Source organism: Pan troglodytes, chromosome 13, assembly GCF_028858775.2.
Source record: "Pan troglodytes isolate AG18354 chromosome 13, NHGRI_mPanTro3-v2.0_pri, whole genome shotgun sequence".
NCBI classification, from domain to species: Eukaryota; Metazoa; Chordata; class Mammalia; order Primates; family Hominidae; genus Pan; species Pan troglodytes.
Window position 1 is genome coordinate 41380619 of NC_072411.2, and position 21171 is coordinate 41401789.

The 21171-nt window shown below is 36.5% G+C and overlaps 1 long non-coding RNA gene across 1 annotated transcript in view; it reads left to right on the top strand.

Annotated features, from left to right (window-relative positions):
* Positions 1 to 6772: 6772 nt before the first annotated feature.
* Positions 6773 to 21171, top strand: part of LOC104005192 (uncharacterized) — a 40333-nt gene continuing 25934 nt past the window's right edge. The window contains exons 1-2 of the long non-coding RNA XR_008546597.2: positions 6773 to 7189; positions 10546 to 10660. This is a non-coding gene — a long non-coding RNA (uncharacterized LOC104005192). The remainder of the gene's footprint in view (positions 7190 to 10545; positions 10661 to 21171) is intronic.

Here is a 21171-nt window from a genome sequence, read left to right on the forward strand (position 1 = left end):
GTTCTTACTGATTTGCTGTGTGCTGGATCTAACCATTTCTGATACGGTGTTGTTACAGCTCAAACCATAATAGTAAATTTACTCGTTTCTCCTTGCAATTCTATCAATTTTTACCCCAGGTACTTTCATGCTTTGCTGTTAAGTGCTATACATTAAAGATTGTTATGTCTTCTTGTGATATTGTCCCTTTTGTTTTTATGTAATACCTCTCTTTATCCCTGAAAAATTTTCTTTCTCTAAAGTCTTCTATGTCTGAAATTAATAAAATCATTTCAACTTTTTTTGCTTAATGTTAGCATGTTATATCTTTCTACACCCCTTTACTTCTAATTTACAAGTGTCTTTATATTTAAGGTGTTTTTTTCTTGTTGAAGAAAAACACAGTTGACCTTTGAATAACATGAGGTTAGGGTCACTGAGACCATGCACAGTTGAAAATCCATGCATAACTTTGGTTCTCCCAAAACTTAAGTACTTACAGGATACTATTGACTGGCAGTCAATCAACACATATTTTCTACGCTATATGTGGTATATATTATATATTTACAATACAGTAAGCTATGGAAAAGGAAATATTATGAAGACAATTGTAAAGAAGGGAAAGCATATTACTATTCATTACATTGAAATGGATAATCGATAATCATAACAATTTGTATCCACATTGTTTTCATGTTGAGTAGGCTTAGAAGGAAAAGCAAGAGGATAAGTTGGTCTTTCTGTTGCAGGGGCAGCAGAGGCAGAAGAAAATTCACATGTAAGTAGACCTGTGCAGTTCAAACCCGTGTTGTTCAAAGGTCAACTGTAGTTCAATCATATTTTTTAATCCACTCTGATGATCTCTGTCTTTTAATTGGTATATTTAGAGCATTGATATTTAAGGTGATTATTGATATAGTTGAATTAATATTACTATATTTGCTACTGTTTTCTATTTGTTGTTTTTGATCTTTATTCCTGTTTCTGTCTTCCACACTTTTTCTGATTTGTGATATTAATTGAGCATTTTATATTATGTCATTGTTTCTTCTATCTTAGCATATTAGTTATACTACTTTTTAAATTTTTTATTTTTATGGTTTTCTCAGAGTAAGTAGTATACATTTACAACTAATTCAAGTTAACTTTAAAATAATGCTAAACCTCCTCACAGCTAGTTCAAGTAACTTATAATAACAGAATATTGCTAATTTCTTTCTCTCCTTCCTCGTATCATTGCTGTTATTCATTTCCAATCAAGAATTTCATATCCAGCCAAACTAAGCTTCATAAGCAAAGAAGAAATAAGATCTTTTTCAGACAAGCAAATGCTAAGGAAATTAATTACCAACAGACCAGTCTTACAAGAGTTCTTGAAGGGAGTACTAACTATGGAAAAGAAAGACATTACCAGCCACTAAAAAAAATGCACTTAAATACATAGACCAGTGACACTATAAAACAATGAAACAAACAAGGTTTCATCATAACCAGATAATAACATGATGGCAGAATTAAATCCATACTTATTATTACTAATTTTGGATGTAAGCAGACTAAATGCCCCAAATAAAAGACATAGAGTAACAAGTTGGATAAAGAAGCAAGACCTAAGCCTTACAGTCTTCAAGAGACTGAGCTCATATGTAGTGACACCCATAGGCTCAAAGTAAAGTAATAAAGAAAAACCAAGCAAACAGAAAACAGAAAAAAGGCATGCGTTGCTATTCTAATTTAAGACAAAATAGGCTTTAAGCCAACAAAGATTAAAAAAGAGAAACAAGAGCACTACATAATGGTAAAGAGGTCAATTCAACAAGATCTAACCATTTTAAATGTGTATGCACCCAACACAGGAACACCCAGATTCATAATGCAATTTCTTAGGGATCTATGAAGAGACTTAGATAACCACACAATAATATCAAGAGTCTTCAACACCCAAATGGAATTATTAGACAGATCATGGAGTAAAAAAATTAACAAATATATTCAGGATCTGAACTCAATAGTTGACCAAATGGACATAATAAACATCTATAGAACTCTCCACCTTGAAACTGACCACAGAATGAGACATAAAATAATACTCAGCAAATTCAAAAGACCAGAAGTCATACCAACCACACTCTCAAAACACAGCACAATCAAATAGAGCTATATACTAAGAAGATTGCTCAAGACCATACAATTACATGGAAAAACAACCTGCTCCTGAATGAGGTTTGGGCAAATAAATAAATCAAGGCAGAAATCAAGAAGTTCTTTGAAACTAATGAGAACAAAGATACAACATACCAGAATATCTAGGACATAGCTAAAGCAGTACTGAGGAATGTTGATAGCAGTAAATGTCCATATCAAAAAGATAGAAATATCCCAAATTAACAGCCTAACATCACATATACAGCAACCAATAAAACAGAGCAAACTAACCCCAAAGTTAGCAGGAAAAAAGAAATAACCAAAATCAGAGGACAATTGAAAAAAATGGAAAAAATGTACAAAATATTAACAAATCCAAGATTTGATATTTTGAAAAAAATAAGATATACCATTAGCTAGATTAACAAAGAAAAAAGAAAGAGGATCCAAATAAACAGAATCACAAATGACAAAGGAGACATTACTACCAACCTCACAGAAATACAAGAAACCCTCAGAGAGTACTATGAATACCTTTGATCACACAAAATAAAAAAAAAATAGAAGAAATGGATAAATTCCTGGAAACATATAACCTCCCAAGATTGAGCCAAGAAGAAATTGAATCCCTGAACAGACCAATAACAAGCTCCTGATCTGAATCAATAATAAAAAGCCTACCAACTAGAAAAAGCCCAGCACCTGATGGATTCACAGCCAAACTCTACTCGAAGTATAAACAAGAGCTGGTATGATTCTAGCTCAATTTTGAAACTATTCAAAAAAAAATTGAAGAGGAGGGATTCTTGCCTATCTCATTATATAAGGCCAGCATCATCTGTTACCAAAACCTGGCAGAGGCACAACAAAGAATGAAAACTTCAGGTCAATATCCCTTCCTGAACAAAGACACCAAAACAAACAAACAAACAAAAACACAACAAACAAACAAACAAGCAAACAAAAACCCCTCAACAATCTACTGGCAAACCAAATCCAGCAGCACATCAAAACCTAATCAACCATGACCAAGTAGGTTTCATTTCTGGGATGCAAGGTTGGTTCAACAAATGTAAAACAATAAATGTGATTCATCACATAAACAAAACCAAAAACAAAAACCATATGGCCATCTCTTTCTTTCTTTCCCTTCCTTCCTTCCTTCCTTCCTTCCTTTCTCTCTCCCTTTCTTTCTTTTCTTTCTTTCTTTCTTTCTTTTTCTTTCTTTCTTTCCTTCTTTCTTTCTGTTTTGTTTCCTTGTAGTATATATTTATTCATAGAAAAAGAAAACAACTTAGTAAAATGCTATCAAAATTTTAACAGAAAATATCTTCTCCCAGGTCTAAAATTTCTTAAAGGAGATGTTTTTTCTTTCAAGGTACCACAGGTAACAATTTTACCAAAATTTTTGCCACTACAAAATATAAGTTGCCATTTATTCTATCCTTGCAATAATAGCTTTCTTGCCATGTTTCTTACTTCCCTTAACAGTTTCTTTGTCCAATGCTGTCTAATCTCAAAGCAAGTCCAAAGGGTTCTAGGTTTTGTTACAACAGCATTTCACTTCCAAGTAAAAATTTCTTTCTATAATGGTAATTCATTGCTCCAATAGAGCTGCTCAACAAATCACATCGAATTCAGTGGAATAAAACAATAAACTTTTATTTAGCTCACAAACTCATAGGTTAACTATTTTAGTTGGGCTCAGCTGGGCAATTCTACTGCTCTGAAGTGAGCTGGATTTACACACATGCACACTCTTCATTTGGCTGTTGGCTAAACGCGGAGGTCCCCAGTTGGAACAACTAGTACAACTCAGCTGTAATTCACATGTTTTTTGCTCCAGCAGACCACTCTGAGCATGTCTAGCATTGGCAGAGATTCAAGAATGGCAAAACATAAATGTCCAAGTGCTTTTTCCTACCTCAGCATGTGGCAAGTATCCTTACATTTGTGGCAAGTATGATTTGCCAGAGCAAGTTATATGGCTGAGACTAGAGTCACAGACAAATAGTACTACTGTGTTACAGTATAAAAGGCTTGGATACAGGGAGGGTAATTTGAACGTTTTTTTGCAATATATCATAGCTGCTATTCTAGAAATGACCTAAACAGTTAATAATATACGTCTGTAGAAACAATGATCTTTCAAAACATGAATGCAATGAAATGATAATTAAAATATATATTATGATGTTACTGATTATCCCTATGTAGTATAAATTGAGATACAGAGCCTCAAAAGCCTACAGGTATATGTAATAAACGTGCTAGATACAACAAAATCAATAGCTCAAGTGAGATGATTAAGTTATATCTGATCCTTGGTTTTAAGATGAAAAAAATAGGGAGTAAAGAAAAGCTAAATATCAACCAGTCATGGTGGCTCACACCTGTAATCCCAGCACTTTGGGAGGCCAAGGTGGGCGGATCACTTGAGGTCAGGAGTTTGATACCAGCCTGACCAACATGGTGAAACCCTGTCTCTACTAAAAATACAAAAATTAGCCGGCCGTGGTGGCAGGCACCTGTAATCGCAGCTAATTGGGAGGATGAGGCAGGAGAATCGCTTGAACCTGGGAAGTGGAAGTTACAGTAAGCTGATATTGCTCTGGTGTACTCCAGTCTGAGTGATGACAGAGTGAGACTCTACCAAAAAAAAAAAAAAAAGAAGAAAAGAGAAATATCTAGGTTTTAATGTGAATTTTCCTGATTTTTAAAGTGTTGGAATTTAAATGAAAGTACATGGGGCACAAAAACAAAAGCACAAATGCAGAGCAGGCAAGTTACAACCACATTAAAATAGAATTGATCAGTAAGACTGAAATAATTCCTGAAAATTTCAATGTCTATTCTCGTGCAGCTTTCTCTGTGCTGGTATTGCTGGCCTACCAACTTAAAACCACTCAGCATTCTAAATTTGTCTTAAAACAGAAGATCTTCCCTAAAATGTAGCCTAGTTTGTAAGAGTTCTAACATATCACCTGTTTTTCTAGAAAAATTATCCAGGCTTCCCATATTTTTATCCACTGGCTTGGGTAATTGCCACTGGGTCATTAGGAACCACAGCTACTTGTCTTCAAAAGTTTTGTGCTTTTGTTGCCATATATCAGCCATCAGGTGCCACACTGATCCTTTCTGAATGAATCTCATACTATATTAAGCCCTAATTTGCTACATATCTTTGGACAATTTGTATGAAACTCCTGGCTACTCCTCTCTGAGGGCAGTTGTATGGTGCTGTCATTTTTTTAACAACTTATATTGTTCAATTAAAACTTTTTATTTTATTTTATTTCATTTTATTTTATTTTATTTTTGAGACGGAGTCTCCCTCTGTCACCCAGGCTGGAATGCAGTGGCCGATCTTGGCTCACTGCAGCCTCTGTTTCCTGAGTTCAAGCAATTCTCTTGCCTCACCCTCCTGAGTAGCTGGGATTACAGGAACACACCACCAAGCCTGGCTAATTTTTGTATTTTTAGTAGAGATGGGGTTTCACCATGTTGGTCAGGCTGGTTTTGAACTCCTGACCTCGTGATCTGTCCACCTCGGCCTCCCAAAGTGCTGGGATTACAGGTGTGAGCCACGGCGCCCGGTCCAACTAAAGCTTATTTTTGTATTTCATTGACTTACTCAATATATGAGACCTACATTTCTTATTTACAGAATTAGATAATTAAACTAAATCACATTCAAGATGCCTTCTAGCTATGCAATTTTGTAAGTATTTCAAACACTCAGTATTTTACTGTTATTCCTATTCTGCTCTTCTAATTTACCTGATTTGCTGCTTTGTCTTTGAGTCTGTTTCATAGGTTTGTACTCAATAACATGATACCTATCTCAGGAGAAGGAAGGTGGGGTAATCACGCACATCAGAATCTTCTACCTTTGAGCTGCTGCAGTTTTTGAGTAACTACATGACTGGTGGTGTTGTCAATGAGCAGGCAGGAGCAAGTGAGCCCATGCTGATAATTTGAAGTTGAAGTTTAGACACAATGTGACCTCTTTGAAATGAGGTCGGCCTTCAGAGAAATACTTCAAAATTGTTGAAAATATATAATATTTTATTAACTAACATAACATAAACAAAAACACATTTTTTCTGTGTGTTATCTTGACTGTTAGTGTAGGGCCCTCTTCTCAGAAACCCTGAAGAAAGAAGCATAACACAATAATCTAACATGCTCTATAAAATTTTCTAGCACAACCCAGAATATTTACATGAAAGATGCTCTAATCATGCAAAAGAAAAAAACTTTCTACTTAGTACTGATAGTTCACATTCAAATCCATTTATCAGTACATTCAAGCATACAGATAACATATGAGCCAAATGAGAAATAATACTGTGATTTCAAGCTTCACTGAACTAGGGTATAGAAATTCTGAAGTAAACAATTGTTAAATGCCTGCCAGATAAATTACTGTGGATGAATTGTTTTTATTCACTGTCTCTTCTTAGAAGCAACAAATGAAAATATACATTTCTTTATGATGTAGTCACCATATTTAAACTCACATGATACTTGCTTTAGCCACCCTACTGACTTAGAAAAAGAAGAATCAATAAATGCCTTGTCCGAATATGTTCCAATTGGATAGCAAGAGTCTTTTAAATCACCCAGATCCTACCTAGTTCTTATGTGTGTGAGCTCACGATGATGACACAAAAGAAAGAAGGCATCTCTCACTGTTGCATAAAAGAAATCCAACAATGACCATTTCAATCACCTTTCTGTTGTTCTAAATGCTATTTTAATGGAGGTCGAATGTTCACAAATTTATGGGGAATAATGAATAAAAGATTAAGGAATAGTTGTAATGGGAAGCATATTTACAACGATCTGTAGAGACACAAACTGAAAATAACTCAATTATGGTTTTGCTTAACCTATTAGATAGTGTTATAAATAATAAGCTGTACATTTGGAGCCAGCTTCTTGGTGATGACTTGTTTGGCTTGATTTCTCACTTAGGTCAAGTGCTGTGCTGTACTGATTGATAGATTGTCTCCAGCAGGAAGTTTGACAATGGACAACCTAGAAGCAGATGTGCCTGGTACATATCAGGGGTGATGGAGGTTTCAGGATTATGCTGACTAAAATATGGAGGCTTTGTATCTGTATATAGGTATCTGTATATAGTCTCATTTTAACTCACTTGTATATTGAGAGAGAGAAAGATAGTCTTTTGCTGTAGCTCTTAGCCCCCCGAAGTCCTGGCATACCATTGAGGGAAATGCATAACAATACTCAAATTTCCAGTATCTGTGAAAAAATGTTCCTTTAAATCAGAGTACACCCAATTCCACATTTCCTCCAGCATATTGTTATCAAAGCCCAGTCATTTTGGGGGTGGCAGGAGAGAGAGATAGAGTGGGAGAGAGAGAGAGAGAGAGAGGAGAGTGGGGAGAGAGAGAGAGAAGAAAGAGAGGAGAGAAGGGAGAGGAGAGAGAGAGGAGTGGGGGGAGAGAGGAGAGAAGAGAGAGAGGAGAGAGAGGAGAGAGGGGGAGAGAGAAGAGGAGAAAGATAGCAGAGAGAAGGGGGGAGAGAGAGAGGAGAGAAAGAGGAGAGACAGAGGAGGGAGGAGAGAGAGAGAGGGAAGGGGGGAGAGAGAGAGGAGGTGAGAGAGAGAGAGGGAAGGGGGGAGAGAGAGGAGGTGAGAGAGAGAGAGGAGGGGACAGAGAGAGAGAGGAGAGGAGAGAGAGAGAGGAGGGGGGAGAGGAGAGAGGGGAGAGAGAGAGAGAGAGAGAGAGAGAGAGAGAGATGATTTCCAGAGGCACTTTTATCAATTTTAAATTAAATCGATCAATTTACCTATATAGGGTCTGGTATATTTATGAGGTAAGTTGTCTTCTACTTCCTCTGTTAACCTGGTACACTGTTGCTTGCACTGATAAATTTGTCAAATAGAAGTGGCTTGATTCAAATGATGTATAAATCGATCTCTTCTTATATATATTTTGTCCTTTGTGCTGAGGTCATTATATTTGAATTGAAAGGCACTATGTAATGTATTAATGATATGTTGGGGTTTTCTTTGGGCCTTTGCAGATTTGTTTTTATGGGGTTTATAGCCCTCATGAATCTTCGTCTTCTTGACTTACAATAACATAACATTTTTTTTCTAAACAAGCTGTTTTTAAAATGGCACAGTATTTGAGAGGTACTTTAGTACTTTAAATTGTGAATAATAAAAATACATTTATGTACTTTGTATATCTGAGTATCCTCCCAGAACTGTTCATTAAACTTTGTCAAGCTACCATTAAAATCCACACATTCAGAGGATAAAACTTAGAGAGCTTTTAAAACTTAAGTATTTAATGCACTTGATTTGGTCTTTTAGGCCCAGGAGGGGGCTAGCTAAGTGCCTGAGATGTTCAAAGTTACCATCATAACAGCTAAGTCCCTTTCTCCCCTCCCTAGGGAGCTGGTAGGAGCTCGATCTTTGAAAAGGGATTTTTAATCTTTTATTCATTATTCTTCACAAAGCACTTGCCTGATAACAGGGTACAACCTGACAGTAGGATGTCCTTTTTCCCAACTTCAATAATCTGTTTTTTTCTCTACCTTCTGTCTTTTTCTCATTTAATGTGACCTCCTCTTTCTCAAACCCTGCACACTTTAATTTGGTCATTTTTTTTTTTTTTTGTCTTCTACTGTGGGGATTCAGAGTGTTCAAAACCCTGCTTCCAACGTCATTGTTTTTCCATTTGTTAGAGCTAAGGTAAACTGACATTACATCTTGAGGTGACCATGTCTACATCTTTTGCTCATAGAATTTACTGAAATTGATTAAGTTTTTTTCTGGGTTGGCCAGGCTGCCCAGACATGAGAAGGGCTAAGTGCTGAATGGTGTTTGCCGAGTATTTGCATTGTATGATTAGCAGAATCATAGAATCTTAGAATGGAAACAGAACTTATCTGTCTTTGGTCAGTTTCCTATCATGATTCCTTCTCCAATAATTCTATGGAAATGTTTAAATCTTTGCTTTAAGCCTTTCTAAGATTTTAGAGCTCAGTACTATCTACTGAAGCCTTTTACATTGTTGGACAATTATAATTTTATAAAGATCTTTCTCATATTAAGCAGAAATATCATGAGCTACATTTTCCTATTCCCATATTCAGGCAATTCTAATAAATCTAAATGCCTTTCTAAGGCATGACTTAAAAACTGTCCTCACATAACATTTTATTAATTGATGCATTTGTATAGTTTAATAGTATGAGCAATTCACAGTATGGATTAGGTAGCTGTATATAGTCTCATTTTAACTCACTTTTATATTGAGAGAGAGAAACAGAAATACTTTATTAGTAATACAAATATAAGAAAATATTGAGGGGATAAATAGCCCCTATCATGTTGTAAGTAAATTAGTGCAAACCAAAATATTAGTGTTCTGTTGTAATTTTTAAATCTAGCTAGTTCCTGGAGATTTTATAACTTATACAAATGAAAATGAACACAAAGATTGTTACAATCCAGAGTTTTGGTTTAATTTCATCTAAAATAAGTACTGTGATGTTGAATTTTAACAGCTTGCTAAGAGTGAAGAATTCTTTTTGTTGTAATTTAATCACCTCCAAATGTTATTTATTGAGTCCCTGAAAGTATTTTCTTACAGTATGTAGATTTTCCTCAGAGATCTCATTTGTGCACAACCCCTACTTGTCTCAGCTTATGAAAGCTGATACGATCTCATCTGAAATACTGCAGGGAGTCATTTGTTTCATAGAAATAAGCAATATCATCATAGAATACTGTGGGGCACAGGATGTGATTTTAGGGGAAAAAGCATTTTTCTGAGTACAAATAAAAAAATGAAATGCATTATCCATATAAAATATCAAATGTATTTAAAAATTTACATCTTGAAAATTAAACCAAATAAAATCTCAAAGAAGAGGGTAAATTACTAATAGATGAAATGTAGAATTTCATTTTTTTCACGTTTACTCATTTCATTTTCCACTGTTTATCTTTTATTCATTATCTTTCCATTTCTACTGTAACTTCAATTTTCATAGAAAAGCTCAGATGTGAAAAAAAAATAGAAATATTATAGTATTGATATTAGAAACTCTTGAGCTAAGCAGATCAGGGTCCAAATCTCAGAAGCACCACTTTCCAACTATATAATCTTGGCTTAGAGTCACAATTCTGTAACTCCAAATGCATGCAAGTGAAATCATTTTGACAGCTATTAGTGCTCTTTACCAAATATTTACAGTATCTGCTTTCTGGGCGGAGGGTACGATTGCATTGCCTTGCCACCTCATGTTTGGATGGGGGCAAATGATTAGTTCTGGTCAATTGCTTATGAACAGAAGTGACTTGCATCAATTTCAAATCAGAATATTTGTCTGCAAAGACTTCACAGAACACCCATTTTTTTTTCTCTCAAGATAAATGTAAATGGTAGCTTCTTTGTGGCCCTTCCACCAGAAGTGAAGAAGCCTGGTGCAGAGCTTCTACTTGACCTATGATAGATATGCTGCTGGAGAAGAAATCAACCTCCTGGTATGATATGCTATTTAGCTTTGGGGGCTGTTTCTTACTGAAGTATAATCTAGCCTACTAGTTATGAAATAGTCATTAGCATTGTATCTCATCCATAGCAAGAGCCTAGTAAATATAATATTGAAGCAGTGTGTCTAAAAAGCATACTTTTCATGGTTTTTGTTTTTGTTTTAGTTTTTTGAGATAGAGTCTCTCTCTGTAGCCAGGCTGGAGTGCAGTGGTGCAATTTCAGCTCATTGCAATCTCCGCCTCCCGGGTTCAAGCCATTCTCCATCCTCAGCCTCTCGAGTAGCTGGGATTATAGGCATGTGCCACCACACCCAGCTAATTTTTTTGTATTTTTAGTAGTGACAGGGTTTTACCATGTTGGCCAGGATGGTCTCGATCTCCTTACCTTGTTATCCGCCCGCCTTGGCATCCCAAAGTTCTGGGATTACAGGTGTGAGCCACTGTGCCCGACCATGGATTATTTTTTAATGCAACAAAGAGAAAAGACTTGCAGAAACCTCTCTGCCTTGGTTTAGGTCTGTTGAACATATTGAATCTTTAATATTGTCAACACCATGCAACGTCAAAAAAGGTCCTGATACATTTTAATAGGTCTAACTAGAGTTGAGTGTTCATTTTTATGCAATCTCAGGAGATTTTATGGAGTTCTTTAGGAAATCTGAGTCAAATTTAGATTGACAACTAGCCAGTTTTTAAAAGTTTTGTATATATTTTTGGTTTCTCAAAAGGTACCATTTATTCATTTGCAAGTCTGTATTTCAATAACTTCCTGTCTGCCAAAGATCTAGTTTAATGCTGTAAAATAATCCTACACATCACAACCCATCTGTGTTTCCCAGAGATACCATAACAAAGCATCACAAACTGAATGGCTTCAATGGCAGAAATTTATTGTCTCCAACTTCTGGAGATTATAAATTTGAAATGAAGGTGTCAGCAGGGCTGGTTCCTTCTGACAGCTTTGAGAGATGATCTGGCATGTGCCTCTCTTCTAGCTTCTGGTGGTTTGGTGGCAATCTTTGGTGCTCCTTTCTTTGTAGATGTGTCATTCCAATCTGCCTTCTCCTTCATATGATGTCCTCTCTGTGTGTCTTCACATTTTCTTGCCTCCGTGCATGTCTATCTTTAGTCCAAATTTTATCCTTTTTAAGGTATCAGCTATATTGGATTTGGCCCAATCCTAATGAGCTCATTTTTATTGAATTACTTATGTAAAGACTATCTTTAAATAAGATCACATTCAGTGGTACTAGGAGTTAAAACTTCAAAGTATCTTTTTTGGTGGGACAAAATTCAGCCCATAACACCACTATATTAATTGGCAATACTAGTCGAAGTGTTTACTGGATAGCTCTGTATGTGCATGCCAACAAACAGTGAGTGCGTAACACAAATGTAACTGAATTATTACTAAAGATAACTCCACAATATGCACCATGTGGATTATAATCTATGGTGCAAATCCACTTTCTCTTCCTCACTTTACTGAATCATCTGAGAGACAGAAACAGAGAAAGTGAAGTAGGTGGCTGGGATTTTCATAATTCTCAATATTGAGTGTGTGTGTATGTGTGTGTGGGTATGTGTGTGTGTGTGCATGCACACACCCACAGGGTTGTATTTCCTCACCACCTCATGTTTACATGACTTTATCTTGTCTTCATATTTGAATTAGGATGAATAAATACTTGCATTCTTTGAGAGAGTCACAGTATCAAATTACCTTTCGTTTTCTTAACAAAAATAGTTTTCTTAATGATAAAAGTTAAGGTCCATTTTCAAAATTAATTTGCTGAGCCACAGCAATCTTTCCATAAAAGATAACATTGACCTGCAATTTTATTATCAACCACAAAAGTAATACCTTTTTTCATAGCTCTTCCTCAATGCCCAATAAACTGTGGGTTAAGAAAGTTTCAAGTAGGCCGGGTGAGGTGGCTCATGCCTGTAATCCCAGCACTTTGGGAGGCCAAGGTGGGTGGATCATTTGAGGTCAGGAGCTCGAGACCAGCCTGGCCAACATGGTGAAACCCTGTCTCTACTAAAAATACAAAAATTAGCCAGGTAGTAGTGGCATTACCTGTAATCCCAGCTACTCTGGAGGCTGAGGTGGGAGAATCCCTTGAGCCTGGGAGGCGGATGTTGTGGTGAGCTGAGATCAGGCCACTGTTCTCCAGTCTGGGCAAGAGAGTGAGACTCTGTCTCAAAAAAAAAAGTTTCAAGTAGAGAAAATGGGAGAGTAATAAGAAGTATTCTGCCTGCTGGTACAAGTAGATGATAACAGAGAAGAGATTTACCGTGCCTGCAAGGTCAAAATGTCAGCTTTCCAGCTGGCTCCTAGAAAATTCCTGATGAGGTAGCATCCATATGCAACAGTCATGTTTGGCTACTTAGAGGATTTTCTTTTCTTTTTTTTTTGTGTTTGTTTTTGTTTATTGAGACAGAGTCTTGCTCTGTCGCCCAGGCTGGAGTGCAGTGGTGCAATCTCAGCTCACTGCAACCTCTGCCCCTGGGTGCAAGCAATTCTGTGGCTCAGCCTGGCTGGAATTACAGTTGTCTGCCACCACGCCTGGCTTGGGGTTTCACAGTGTTGGCTAGGCTGGTCTCAAACTCCTGATCTCAAGTGATCCGCCCGTCTCAGCCTCCCATAGTGCTGGGATTACAGGCATGAGCCACCACGCCCAGCCTACTTAGAGGATTTTCTAAAAGTTATAATTACATGAATATGGATTGATCGTCTTGAATGAATTTACTTTTTATTAGATAGTCTCCTCTCAGTATGACAAGAAGGTTGAGGTTCATTTTCTAATACAGTATACATAACACACCAATAAGAAGAAGTATTTCGATGCAAGAGTAAAGAGGTGAGTTTGGGCCATCTTTATTCACTTTGAAACATTTCTTATGCATGTAACCTTAAGCACTATGCTGGGAAATGGGGGCTTATAGAGGAAAACAGCATGCTAAACATGTTTAATGACACAAAATGGTACATTTGCAAATTTAATCCTAAATAGTAACACTTGATTGATGAGGTGATTATTTACCTAGAATTGAGTACTTCTCCAGTGAATGTTTAAAATAAGACAGCATACTCACCTTTTAAAGGAAATATTCAAGATTTTCTTGTGTTTAATACTAAAAGAATGTGTTTCAGAAGTACCTGAAAATATTTTTCTGCAGAGGATTTACAAATTATATGCACAAATTTATCCTAAAAGAATCAGAACTGAGAAAGTATGCTAAGAGTTCCATTTAAGGCTTATAAACTGACTAATGAATAAAAAGCATTTATTTCATCCGTGGTCTGAACTCATATTTACCAAGAATATTTATTTTTATCTACAATGCTTGGGAAATACTTTTTCTTAAAGCCAATAGTCTTGTGGAGTGTTCAGCTTAAATTGTTTTGTGTAAATGGAAGCTGAACTTACAACCTTTTCCCACCCCCTCAAGGAAAGGAAGAAATTGAAATCCATTATGTGAATACAGCTATTTAAAACAACACGGAGTTTCAAGCTAACACAGGTGATCCTAAGAATGCAGGGCTGGACCACAACTAAGAGGTCATGCAGTCTATTCCTTTTACTTTTGGAAAGAGTGTGCTTAATCCACACGAGAAAGCTAAAGAAACAATTCTGAAACTTTGAAGCAACGAAGATTCCATAAGTTCTACAATGTCTCATTTCTCAGTTCTTCTTCTTTTATATATACTTCAAGTTCTGGGATACATGTGCAGTACATGCAGGTTTGTTACATAGGTATACATGTGCCAGGGTGGTTTGCTGCACCCATCAACCCACCATCTATATTAGGTTTTTCTCCAAATGCTATCCCTCCCCTTGCCCCCCACCCCCTGACAGGCCCCTGTGTGTGATGTTCCCCTCCCTGTGCCCATATGTTCTCATTGTTCAACTCCAACTTATGAGTGAGAACATGCAGTGTTTGGTTTTCTGATCCTGTGTTAGTTTGCTGAGAATGATGGTTTCCAGCTTCATCCATGTCCCTGAAAAGGACATGAACTCATTCTTTTTTATGGCTGCATAGTATTCCATGGTGTATATGTGCCACATTTTCTTTATCCAGTCTAACAATGATGCACATTTGGGTTGGTTCCAAGTCCTTGCTATTGTGAATAGTGCTGCAATAAACATACGTGTGCATGTGTCTTTACAGTAGAATGATTTATAATCCTTTGGGTATATACCCAGTAATGCGATTACTGGATCAAATGGTATTTCTAGTTCTAGATCCTTGAGAATCACCACACTGTCTTCCAAAATGGTTGAACTAATTTACACTCCCACCAACAGTGTAAAAGCATTCCTATTTATCCACATCCCCTCCAGCAACTGTTGTTTCCTGACTTTTTAATGATCATCATTCTAACTGGCATGAGATGCTATCTCATTGTGGTTTTGATTGCACTTCTTTAATGATCAGTGATCATGAGCTTTTTTTTCATATGTTTGATGGTTGTATAAATGTCTTCTTTTGAAAAGTGTCTGTTCATATCCTTTGCCCACTTTTTGATAGGGTTGTTTGTTTTGTTCTTGTAAATTTGTTTAAGTTCTTTGTAGATTCTGGACAATAGCCCTTTGTCAGATGGATAGATTTCAAGCATTTTCTCCCATTCTGTAGGTTGCCTGTTCACTCTGATGATAGTTTATTTTGCTGTGCAAAAGCTCTTTAGTTTAATTAGATCCCATTTGTCAATTTTGGTTTTCGTTACCACTGCTTTTGGTGTTTTAGTCATTAAGTCTTTGCCCATGCCTATGTCCTGAATGGTATTGCCTAGGTTTTCTTCTAGGGTTTCTATGATTTTAGGGCTTATGTTTAAATCTTTAATCCATCTTGAGCTAATTTTTTATAAGGTGTAAGGAAGGGGTCCAGTTTCAGTTTTCTGCATATGGCTAGCCAGTTTTCCCGACACCGTTTACTAAATAGGGAATCCTTTCCCCATTGCTTGTTTTTGTCAGGTTTGTCAAAGATCAGATGGTTGTAGATGTGTGTGATTATTTCTGAGGCCTCTGTTCTGTTCCAATGGTCTATATATCTGTTTTGGTACCAGTACCATGCTGTTTTGGTTACTGTAGCATTGTAGTATAGTTTGAAGTCAGGTAGTGTCATGCCTCCAGCTTTGTTATTTTTGCTTAGGATTGTCTTGGCTATATGGGCTCTTTTTTGGTTCCATATGAAGTTTAAAGTAGTTTTTTTCTAATTATGTAAAGAAAGTCAATGGTAGCTTGATGGAAATAGCACTGAATCTATAAATTACTTTGGGCATTATATCCATTTTCATGATATTGATTCTTCCCATCTATGAGAATGGAATGTTTTTCCATTTGTTTGTATCCTATCTTATTTCCTCAATCAGGGGTTTGTATTCCCCTTGAAGAGGTCCTTCACCTCCCTTGTAAGTTGTATTCCTAGGTATTTTATTCTTTTTGTAGCAATTGTGAATGGGATTCCACTCATGATTTGGTTTTCTGTTTGTCTATTATTGGTGTATAGGAATGTTTGTGATTTTTGCACATAGATTTTGTATCCTAAGACTTTGTTGAAGTTGCTTATCAGCTTAAGGAGTTTTGGGGCTGAGATGATGGGGTTTTCTAGACATAGGATCATGTCATCTGCAAACAGAGATAATTTGACTGTCTCTCATCCGATTTGAATATGCTTTATTTCTTTCTCTTGCCTGAATGCCCTGCCCAGAACTTCCAATAATATGTTGAATAGGAGTGGTTAGAGAGGACATCCTTGTTTTGTGCCAGTTTTCAAAGGGAATACTTCCAGCTTTTTCCCATTCAATATGATATTGGCTGTGGGTTTGTCATAAATGGCTCTTGTTATTTTGAGATACATTCCAGCAATACCTAGTTTATTGAGTGTTTTTAGCATGAAGGGGTGTTGAATTTTATCAAAGGTCTTTTCTGCATCTATTGAGATAATCATGTGGTTTTTGTCATTGTTTCTGTTTATGTGATGGATTATATTTATTGATTTGCCCATGTTGAACCAGCCTTGCATCCCAGGGATAAAACCGACTTGATCATGGTGGATAAGCTTTTTATTGTGCTGCTGGATTTGGTTTGCCAGTATTTTATTGAGGATTTTTACACTGATGTTCATCAGGGATATTGGCCTAAAATTTCCTTTTTTTGCTGTGTCTCTGCCAGGTTTTGGTATTAGGGTGATGCTGGAGTCAAAAAATGAGTTAGGAAGGAGTCCCTCTTTTTCTATTGTTGGTAATACTTTCAGAAGGAATGGTTTCAGCTCCAATTTGTAATTCTGGGAGAATTCAGCTGTGACTGTGTCTGGCCCTGGACTTTTTTTGATTGCTAGGCAATTAATTACGACCTCAGTTTCAGAACTTGTTATTGGTCTATTCAGGGATTTGACTTCTTCATGGTTTAGTCTTGGGAGGGTGTATGTATCCAGGAATTTATCCATTTCTTCTAGATTTTCTCATTTATTTGCATAGAGGTGTCTATAGTATTCTCTGAAGATAGTTTGTATTTCTGTGGGATCAGTGGTAATCTCCCCTTTATCATTTTTCATTGTGTTTATTTGATTCTTGTCTCTTTTCTTCTTTATTAGTCTGGCTAGTGGTCTATTTTGTTAATCTTTTCAAAAAACCAGCTCCTGAATTCATTGATTGTTTGAAGGGTTTTTGTGTGTGTGTGTCTCTATCTCCTTCAGTTCTGCGCTGATCTTACTTATTTATTGTCTTCTGCTAGCTTTTGAGTTTGTTTGCTCTTGCTTCTCTAGTTCTTTTAATTGTGATGTTAGGGTGTCGACTTTAGAGCTTTCCTGCTTTCTCCTGTGGACACTTAGTGCTATAAATTTCCCTCTTAATACTTCTTTAGCTGTGTCCCAGAGATTCTCGTATGTTGTGTCTTTGTTCTTATTGGTTTCAGAGAACTTATTTGTTTCTGCCTTAATTTTGTTATTTACCCAGTAGTCATTCAGGAGCAGGTTCTTCAGTTTCCATTTAGTTGTGCAGTTCTGAGTGAGTTTCTTAATCCTGAGTTCTAATTTGATTGCACTATGGTCTGAGAGACTGTTTGTTATGATTTCTGTTCTTTTGCATTTGCTGAGGAGTGTTCTTCTTCCAATTATGTGGTTGATTTTAGAATAAGTGCTATATGGTGCCATCATCACTATGAAGAAACTGCATCAACTAATGGGCCAAATAACCAGCTAGCATCATAAAGACAGGATCAAATTCACACATAACAATATTAACCCTAAATGTATACGGGCTAAATGCCCCAATTAAAAGGCACAGACTGGCAAATTTGATAAACAGTCAAGACCCATCAGTGTGCTGTATTCAGGAGACCCATCTCACGTGCAAAGACACACATAGGCTCAAAATAAAGGGATGTAGGAATATTTACCAAGCAAATGAAAAGCAAAAAAAAAAAAGCAAGGGTTGCAATCCTAGTCTCTGATAAAACGGACTTTAAACCACCAAAGATCAAATGACAAAGAGGGCATTACATAATGGCGAAGGGATCAATGCAACAAGAAGAGCTAACTATCCTAAACATATATGCACCCAATACAGGAGCACCCAGATACATAAAGCAAGTTCTTAGAGACCTACAAAGAGATTTACACTCCCACACAATAATAGTGGGAAACTTTAACACCCCTCTGTCAATATCAGACAGATCAACAAGACAGAAAATTAACAAGGATATTCAAGACTTGAACTCAGCTCTCGACCAAGCAGAGCTAATAGACATCTACAGAACTCTCCACCCCAAATCAACAGAATATACATTCTTCTCAATTCTTTATACAAATATGAAAAGATAATTTATTTCTCAGTAGGTTAACTCTAATTTCTTTTTTTCTTTTTTTTTCTTTTTGATGCAGAGTCTCAGTCTGTTGCCCAGGCTGGAGAGCAGTTGCACAATCTTGTCTCACTGCAACTTTTTCCTCCCAGGTTCAAGCGATTCTCATGCCTCAGCCTCCCAAGTAGCTTGTACTACAGGCTCCTGCCACCACGCCCGGCTAATTTGTGTATTTTTAGTGGAGATAGGGTTTTGCCATATTGGCCAGGCTGGTCTCAAACTGCTGACCTCAGGTGATCTGCACAACTTGGGCCTCACAAAATGCTGGTATTACAGTCATGAGCCACCATGCCTGGTCAAATCTAATTTTTATATCACATCTTTTAGTATAAGGCTTCTCAAATTTTAAAGATTCATAAAAATTACCTGAATATCTTGTTAAAATGCACTTTCTGAATCAGGTGGTCTATGGTGGCAGGTTTTTCAGGTTTCTCATTTCTAACAAGTTCCCAGTGATGATGCTGCTGCCTGGTCCAGGGACCACATTTGGGGGTGTGGTAGCAATGCTCTAGAAATGGGAAATGTAGATCTAGAAGTACACTAAGACGACGCTTAGCCTGACACATGTGTTTTATTAAAGGATTTCAGCTACTTTGGTAGATAGCTTTCTTTTTCTGTTTCACGTATTCATTAAAACAATTGTAAAATATTCAATGGCAAACAGAATCCTAGTATTTTGTATTTTTGTATGTAGCACAGAGGCTGTACAACCACCAAACAAAATGTTACAGAGCAGTGCAAGGATTTGGCCAACAATGCATATGACAATGTCATATTGAATAATATTAAGCAAAACATATAGACTTGAATTAGCCAATAGCCTTATCATTTGTTACATACAGCCATTATACACATTTATACGTTTCTGTCACTTGTTAACCATTGAGACACTGGAGTTTCAAATCCCTGTTGATGGCTGGACATTAAGTTGGTAGTTGGCAAGATAAGTTTAGATTCCTTTTTCAATTTTAACATTCTATCATGTGGCATGACAGTATTAAAGAACTTGCTCACATTCACGTAACTGTCTTGCCTTAAAGATGGGAACATAGCAGCTTTCAGTTTAAGTTAAGTGCATTATGTAGCCTCTAAACCTTCAGTCATTCAAATGGTCCTTTCCTTACCAAGAGACCATAAACATATATATAAAATTGGATCTTACATTTGATTTTTGAAAACATTGGAAGTACTTTTTACAATTTTCTTAGCTTGTGTCAAGTGGACCAAACACTTTGATAAATAATTAACATTTCACTTTGTGAATGTGTCATCATCTAGGCAGAACTATTAAAAATGCATTTTATCTAGGCAGGTTTTGGATAGTCACATTGTGGAAAATGTCCCTTAATACATGAGAATTTTTAAAGAAAAATGTGCTTTGTTGGTGTAAATCTCTTATCTAGTAGCAGGTTCTTGTATTTCCATTTGGATTTTTCTTAATGCCCATTTTCTCTATAGTATGAGACTTCTTACCACTATTTGTTACAAATCATATTATACATGCATGCTATTACAATCCCCACTTTTCAAACAGTTATTGTTTTCATTGGGGAAATTGGGTTTATATTCTCCTGGATTTTTTAATTACTTGAGTATGTCTTCAAGAAGTGGGGCATAGAATGTGGATATGTTCTAAGACTGCCTGCTGCCTAATCCTTTCATTCACCTTACATTGGTATGTCCAGGAAATACGGATGCTATTTCCAGATCATGGAACTAAATGACTTAAATTAAATGTCCATTTTTTTCAAACAGATGTCACTACTGATACTCATCTGTATTTTGTTCTATTGAATATTGTCTATTCTCTTCTTTTACATCTTATAGATTAAATATACATAATAATAAAATCTGGTTAACAAAAAGGTACTTGATGATACTAAAATAATTAGAGGCTTTAAAAATCTATCATTTTTAATATGAATTACTTTTCTATTTAAAAGCACCAAGCTGATTATGCTATAGTGAATCTATTAGTCTGAAAGTGTACAGTCAATGGAAATTGAATATAAGAGAATATCAAATATATATCATAAGATTGAGAGGTTACATACTCAGTAATTGATATGGTTTAGCCGTGTCCTCAACCAAATCTCATCTTGAATTCCCATGTGTTGTGGGAGAGACCTGGTGGGAGGTAACTGAATCATGGGGGCAGGTCTTTCTTATGTTGTTCTCATGACAATGAATAAGTTTCATGAGATCTGATGGTTTTAAAAATGGGAGTTTCCCTGCACAATCTCTCTCTTTGCCTGCTATCATCCATGTAAGATGTGACTTGCTCCTCCTTGCCTTCCGCCATGGTTGCAAGGCCTCCCCAGCCATGTGGAACAGTAAGTCCATTAAACCTCTCTTCCTTTTGTATACTACCCAGTCATGGGTATGTATTAATCAGTAGCATGAAAGTGGACTAATAAATTGGTACCAGTAGAGTGGGGTGTTGCTGAAAAGATACCCCAAAATGTGAAAGTGACTTAGGAACTGGGTAAAGGCAGAATTTGGAGGGCTCAGAAGAAGACAGGAAAATGTGCAAAAGTTTGGAGCTCCCTAGAGACTTGTTGAATGGCTTTGACCAAAATACTAATAATGATACAGACAATGAAATCCAGAGTGAGGTGGTATCAGACAGAAATGAGG